Below are 7,958 nucleotides of genomic sequence, written 5' to 3'. Positions count from 1 at the left end.
CTTCTAAGGTGTTGGCCACTTCCAGTAAATTTGTGCCTCTCTGAATTCATGCTTACCTCTGAAAACTGAAAGGGCTGAACCAAGAGGAGACTTCTGCTGTAACAATCTCTGAGAGTCTGGAGGGAAAGCTAACCATCCCCTGAGAAGGGGCCACTGCTGGGAAACTGAGTTTTCAATGCATCTTTAAGCTATATCTCCTTAGGGAACCTCCCAGCTCAAGGGGGAAGAACCAGCCAAATGACAGAGAGCTTTTCAAGGTACTTGGCTGGAGCTTCTTTGAGGCAAACAACGAGCCTGAAGTTAAAAGGCCTGCTGATCCCCTAAGAGAAAGCTCTCTGGAGGCTCAAGGTTGGGGGCAAGACAGCCATAGAATTCCAGAATGTCAAAGCTGGAAGTGTTCTTAGGAAGTTTCTAGTGCAGGAATTTTAAAACCACATTCAAGGAGTACTTCAACAGGGCCCCAAACTATTATAAGTCATCTCATTTTGTATGCTTGAAGCTATATTTAAAATTGTGACTGGGCTGGTGGACTGGCTGAAGTAGTAGAGTGCTTGCCTGGCAAGTGTGAGGCCCTGAATTCAAACCCCGGTGTGGCCAAAAAAAAAAAAACCTGCTTAAAATTGTGACTGAATCCAGTGTGGGGTACATGCCTGTAATCCCAGCACTCAGGAAGCTGAAGCAGTAGGGTCTTGAGTTCAAGGCCAGACTTGGCTACGTAACAAGAACTTATCTCAAAAAAAAAAAAAGTCACCCATCAAATTTTGAAACATCAGAGACCAAAATCCAGTCCTACATTGCATCAGATTTGACCGGATGTTCCCTAAATCTACACTTCCAATTTTCCTTTCTTGTAAAAGTTACCACTGGGTGGGCCCAGGGCCCCTCAGTTTAAGGACTAATCTCCAGCCTCCCTGCCCCTTTCTTACAGCTAGGTAAGGCCATGCCATTAGGTTTTGACATGTCATCCATGTCAACAGGATGTAAGTAAAGGTTGTGAATGTGACTTCTGGGGGTTTCCTTGACGTGTTGTCCCTCTTATCCCTCTTCTTGTTGGCTCTGATGGTAGACACAGTGGTGGAACTCAAATCCCCATCTTGGACTTTGAACTGGAAGTCTCACATTGAGGATGGTGGACAAAGACGGAATGAGACTTGGGTCCGTGATGGCCCTTAAGGTACCAGACTTCCTTATTCACATGAAGTGCCCTGGATTGCTCACCTCCAGACTTTGTTTACATCCAAGAGACGTTTTCTGCTTCTTGCAGCCAAACTTAACTGACACACTGCGTTTCAGTGGGTGACTTTATGATGCTTTGGTAATGTAATGCTTTTATAGCATCCTGAATAACTCTAAGGACAGCCTTGTAACTGCCACTCGGGTCAAGAAATAGAATTGCACAGACACCCAGAAGCTCTCGCGTGCCCTTCCCCAAGCACAGCTAACTCCCGTCCTGACTTGTAAACACTTCACATGGGAAGGGAATGATGGAACATTCCCTTCAAAACATTGTGATCAAAGACCACTTTCATCTGTTTTATATGGCATGCTTCCTCTGATCAAAGAGTCAGCAAATAACAAATAGTCTGGGATCTTTATTTTACAGACAAAGAAAGTGAAGCTCCAAGAGGGAAAAGGACTTTCTTTTTTTCCTTCCTTTCTTCCCTCCCTTTCTCCCTCCCCCTACCTTCCTTCCCTCCCTCTCTCTTTTCTTTCTTTCTTTTTCTTTCTTTCTTTCTTTCTTTCTTTCTTTCTTTCTTTCTTTCTTTCTTTCTTTCTTTCTTCTCTCTCTCTATCTCTATCTCTGTCTCTCTTCTTTGACAGGGTCTCTATGTAGCTCAGGCTGGTCTCAAACTCTACAGCCTCCTGCCTCAGCCTCCTGAGTGCTGGGATTATGGGCATGTGCCACTATGCCCAGTTTGAACTTTCTTTTTTAACTGACATTTAAAAATTGTATATATTTAGTTTGTATAAGATGGTGTTTGATATATTTATACATGGAGAAAGACTTTCTAAGATCAATCAACAAATTAGTGGCAGTCAACTGGGACTGAGATTCTCTCTTAGCATTTCATCTTCCAATTCATCTCAGGGGAAGGGGCCCAGATACAAGGTATCAGCCTTGTCCAATGATCCCAGGATAGGAAAGACTTACAAATACAGCCTGTAGTATAGGGCACTCCATCCTCAACCAACATGGAACCTGGCTCTTTCCATACAGATCTCAGAGGAAGGAGGTTGCCAAGGACCTTGGCAATGGTTCTTCCCAGATGGCTTTGCATTTTTACCCAAACTAAGGCTTCAGCAAGGGGATGCCAGCCGGATGAAGTGACTTTCTCAGGCCTCCCTGGAAGCCAGCATGGGAGCCTCTCCCTCATCATGCTATGTGCACTGGGCCTGACATGCAGAGGCCCCCAGAGATCAATGGGCTGAGAGTCTCCAAATCTCTGGAGATCAGAAGTATGATGCATAGGTGACCTGGAGCTGGCCCAAGCTCTCCCGCCATATTCACTGTACCGTCCTCACAAGTATGCAGTTGCTTTTGACTCAGTTTCTCGAGAATCGCTCATGCTCCTGAAAGCCAACTATTTCACATTGTCAAGGATGCCCATTGTACATTTGTGTGGGACATGGCAGAGTTAAGACCTCTTGCTGGCCAGATCCCATAGCCCTCTCTATCCTAGATCCTTGGATGTTTAAGGACAGGTCTGCTGGCTTCCGCCTTATCCTATGTGTTAAAATTAACAATCACCATGAGCAAAGATGTTATTATGTGTTCTGTGTTCCAGGGATGAAAAGCTTAGGAAATGATGCACACGTTGCCTTTTGTGAAAATTCTTAAGCACAGTATTAGCACATCGAAGGCTCTGAGAATTCTCTCAGTAAACAATTTTACTTTGTTGGACTTTGTTGGACTTGCATTTCTCAAACTTTTTTGACTCTGGGACCTTGTGTTTCGCTAACGACATTCTGCACAGAATAGCTGGCAAGTGACCCTGCACCCCTTTAAGGGATGAAGAATGTACACACAGGATAGGCAACATGGCTGGTGGAAAGTCACTTTTCTGCCCCAGGAAGCCCATCACTTTGGAAAAATACTGACTTATCCCAAACTCTGTAAAAATCCATTCCTTGTAGCTCCAAGAAACAACCCACCCAATCTGGGGTGGGTTCCCCGGGGGAGAGCTGGCTGGGCCCCACAGCCTGGCACCAGACTTATTGTACCAGAGCCCTGGCCAGCCAGCAGCCACCCAGTGTGTGTCTGGGCTTGTTTTTCCTCCCTTTCCCTGCTTCTTTCAGAGCACAGCTGAATGGCCCCAGTCTCTCTGTTCTGTCCCAGCCAACACTGCACCCCTCCAAGTCCGGCCAACTCCTCTCCCACCCACCTTGACAAACAAGCCCCTCTGCCCTGGGAACCACAGCACGAGCTGTTTTCTCCCTCATGCACCCCAGGAAGCCTCTACCCTTTGCCTGGCTCCCTTCCCAGGGCGTTGGCTGCCTTCCCATTTTAAACTCATCCCCAGCCCAATCACCTGAAGGAAAAGAAACTCACACAAGGCCCAAGATGAAAGAGCCTTTAATCCTGTGGCTTTCTGAGTTTTGTTTTTAGCAGGAAAACCTTATTTTCAAAACAAATTATTACGCAGAATTTGCCGGTTTACAGAACAGATAAATGAGTACATTTATGGCAGATTTGTTTATTATAGGAAAACATTGGAAAGAAACTAAATGTCCATTAGTAGAGACCAAGGTAAATAAAACCATAGTGAAGTTATACAATGGAATACTATTCAGCCATCCACTAGCACGAGGCATGTCCCAGCAATAACAGCAGACACCCTGGGCAGTTCCTTATTTCACACGCACAATATTTGGTTCATGGATCCATTTTAAAGCAAAAACTAAGATCATGTCTTATTTCTGTAAAACTTACCACCTTCTATTTAAAGTTGTCTAATGTTTAATTGGTATTTAAATATGGCGAACAAATATCCTGGTTTGCCCCAAACTGAAGGGTTTCCTGAGATACTAGACTTTAAGAGCAAAACAGAAAATCCCAGGCAAAGGGATAAATTGATTAGCATATACTTAACAGAAATCAACACTGTATTTCAGAAAAAACAAACAAATGGTTTTTAGCCCATGTTAACCCAATATATTTGAAAGTGAAATTAAACCAGTAATTATAAATTATAATTTAAATAAAAGGGTGAAACTATAGGGACTGATGCGAAATTGTGTCAAGATATAGTCGGGGAAAGGGAAAAGGGAAAGGTCTCTCTCTCTCTCTCTCTCTCCCCCCCGCCCCCCACCTCCCACCTCAGATCAGATCAAGAGTGCAGTGGGGGATATATCCATACACAATAAAATGAAATTTGTGAATTCTTATCTATTTATGTATTTATGTACCTCATCATAAGAAAATGGATGGACTGGGCTGATTTTCATCACATTTTAAGGATAACTTTTGGGACGAGGAGGAGGAGGATGGGAAGGGGAGGGGAAGGGGAAGGGGGTGGGGGGGAGGAGGAGGTGGAGAAAAAGCTTAAAGCCAGAAGGTAAGGAACTGATGGGGACCTTTAAAGTGAGTAGATTAGGCTGACAATATCAATTTTGACATTACAAAAAGAAAGACAAAAAGAAAAAAAAAAAAAGATGAGCAGATGTTACCTGCCTCCTGATGTGATATAAGAAGAAGGGTTCTAAGCAAAGAAAAAAAAAAAAAAATCAAACATGGCTCTGCTCAAACCTAAACCAAAGGTGAGTGCCAATAAACCAAGGCAGGAGGATCTCAAATTCAAGGTCAGCTGGGCTATATATCAAGACCCAGTCTCGAAAAACCAGACAAACAAAAAAACGCCACCACCACCACAATAACAAAAACACCCTAAACCTAACCATAATTTATAGGAAATTCAGGGGACTGAGGAACATATTGCACCATGGATTTACTCAGTAAAATCTAGAATAGTGGGAGATCCTGAGCCTGGTGGCTCACGGCTAGCAGCTACTCAGGAGGCAGAGATCAGAAGGCTCTCGGTTCGAAGCCAGCCTGGGCAAATACTACTTGAGAACCTATCTCTAAAATGCCCAGCACAAAAAAGGGCTGGTGGAGTGGCTCAAGCTGTAGGCCTTAAGCTCAAACCCCAGTACTGCAAAAAAAAAAAAAAGACCTAACTTTCTGAGCAAATAGTTTGCAAGAAAAAAAATATACAGGGTTGGGGTGCTGCAGACAGACTTGAGAAACATAATAACCAAAAGCAATGGATGGATGTTACATGCTAATTTGAGCAAAACACAGGTTAAAAAATAACTACTAGGAACTAGAGGTGTGCCTAAAGCAGTGGAGTACCTGCTTTGCAAGCTAGAGACCCCAGTTCAATCAGTTCCATCATACAAAATAAATAAAATGAATAAATAATAACTAATAAAAATAATAGAGTAAATTTGAATGCTGAATGGATATTTTATGATATTAAGAAATTCACCAGCTGGCTCACACCTAGCTACTTGGGAGGCTGAGATTTCGAGGATTGTGATTGGAAGACAGCCTGGGCAAATAGTTCTCAAGATCCCCATCTCCAAAAATAACCAGAGCAAAATGGACTAGAGGTGTGGCTCAAGTGGTAGAGTGCCTGCTTTGCAAAGATGAAGTCCTGAGTTCAAACCCCCGTTCAAATTTACAATAGTTTTTAGTGTTATGATGGATAGATTTTGCATTTTTTAAACAAACTCCTTATCTTTTAGAAATATAATAGTGAAATAATATGAAGCCTGGTGTTTGTTTCAGAATAATCTAGTGGACACAAGGAAACCCACTAAAAACTGTTAAAAAGCCAGGTGCCAGTGGCTCATCCCTGTAATACTAACTACTCAAGAGGCAGAGATCAGGAGGCTCAAGGTTTGAGGCCAGCCCAGGCAAAAATCAAGACCTGCTCTCAAAAATCCCCAACACACAAAAAAGGGCTGGTGGAGTGTCTCAAGTGGCAGAGTGCCTCCCTAGCAAGCATGAGGCCTTGAGTTCAAACCCCAGTATCATTAAAAAAGGGGGGAAGGGGTTAATAGACGGTGTGAATTTGACCAAAGTACACTACATACACGTATGTAAATATCACAATGAAAACCCTTTGTACAATTAAGTTATGCTAATAAATTATTGTTTTACAAAAGAACAATCCAAGGGGGAAACAGGCAGTAGAAGACACACCAAAAGTGGGTATGAGGTATAATTACTGAAGCTGGGTGATAAACATATGGCTTTCATGATATTATTCACTTGATGTTAGTATATTTTTGGAAACTTCCATAAAAAATGTTTAAGCAAAATCCACCTAGTTGATTTTTTTGGGCAATACTGGGGTTTGAACTCAGGGCCTCACACTTGCTAGGCAGGTGCCTTACCACTTGAGCCATTCCACCAAGCCCTTTTTTGTGGTGGGTACTTTTGAGATAGGGTCTTGCTTTCATTTTACCCAGACTGGCCTAGAACTGTGGTCCTCCTGATCTTTGCCTCCTGAGACCTAGGATTATAGGCATGAGCCACCGGCACCCAGCTCCATCTGATAGTTGATTTTAATGAGTAAGAAAAGCCTTCTTGGTAGAAAGCTGTTGGGGGCTGAGAGCCCCACCATCAGCTCCCCTCTGTCCCCTGAGGTGCCTCCTGCAATCCTTAGGTCTCCTAACACAGAACACAGTTTGGTATCAATGATCTAAACATGGCCTTTTCCTGTAAGGGACAAGATAGTCAGGGTGCCATCTGCAACTCCCCAGCTCAGCCATTGTAAATAAAACACAGATGAGGATGACTGTGGTCCCATAAAACTTCGCCTCTAAAAACTGGACTTGGTCTATAAGCCATAGTTTGCCAACCCTTGACTTAGATCAACGTCTTCCTTTTCCAGATGGAGAAACTGAGACTCAGAGGGTTACTGTGACTCAAGTTTCCACAAGAAGACAGGACCTTGTGAGGGCAACTGCTGCAGATTTCAAAAGCTGGCTTCAGGCCTTTGGCACCTTTAGTGTGCTGGGCAAATGAAGGTGACTGTGGGAGGGAAATTAGGGAAGCGAAGGGTATCAGTTAGTGTTAGGCTCAGGGTGTTATGTCAGTGAGTCCGCAGTAACCAGCTGTGACAAAAAAACAAGGTCATTTCACCCTCCCATAGGAATTAAGTCTAGAGGGAGGCAGCCTAGTCCTCTGGATAGGAGCCATCATCTTCAGAGGTCCAGGCACCATCCTCTAGGTCACATCATGGTCCCATTCGGCTACTGGAGTTCCAGCGAGGCAGCAGGAAGGAGATAGAGGGGGAGGGCTTTCTATCTGCACCAACTCACTTTAAAGAGTCACCACAGAATGTCCTTGCATCTCCTTAGCATCCTTAGTCATATGTCACACTTAGAGAAAAAGGAGCCTGGGAAATGTAGTCTTTGTTTTAGGTTACAACAGGTTCAGCTATAAAATGGGTTCTTCTACTAAGGAAAAAGAGATGGAAGCCTTACTGAACAGGCAAATTAGTCTCTCACAAATTGTTTGGATGAATGTGAGTTGAGACTTTTCATCTGATAAACTTTAGGCTTGGGGCATTTAGTGACCATGAAAAAGAAGCATGGATTAATAGAAAGAACACCCAGCCAGACATGGTAGTGCACACATACAATCCCAGCACCCAGGAGGCTGAAGCAGGAGGATCAAGAGTTCAAGACCCCACCTGGGCTACATAACAAGACCCTGTCTCAAAAAACAAAGGGCCTGGGTGCTGATAGCTCGTGTCTATAATCCTAGAGGGAGGGATGGAGGAAGGGAGGAAGGAAAGAAGGAAAAGTACCTAGCTACCCCCACTTCCTGTGTGATCTCAGATAAGTTCCTTCACTCCTGTGGTGCTTCTCTTTACCCGTATGCACAATGAGTAGCCTCTTCCAATAATTTTGCTTTAGGATTTTATCCCAAATTAAAAACTGGATAC

The sequence above is a fragment of the Castor canadensis genome, chromosome 16 (assembly GCF_047511655.1).
Source record: "Castor canadensis chromosome 16, mCasCan1.hap1v2, whole genome shotgun sequence".
In the NCBI taxonomy this organism is placed as follows: Eukaryota; Metazoa; Chordata; class Mammalia; order Rodentia; family Castoridae; genus Castor; species Castor canadensis.
This window is presented reverse-complemented; position numbering follows the sequence as displayed.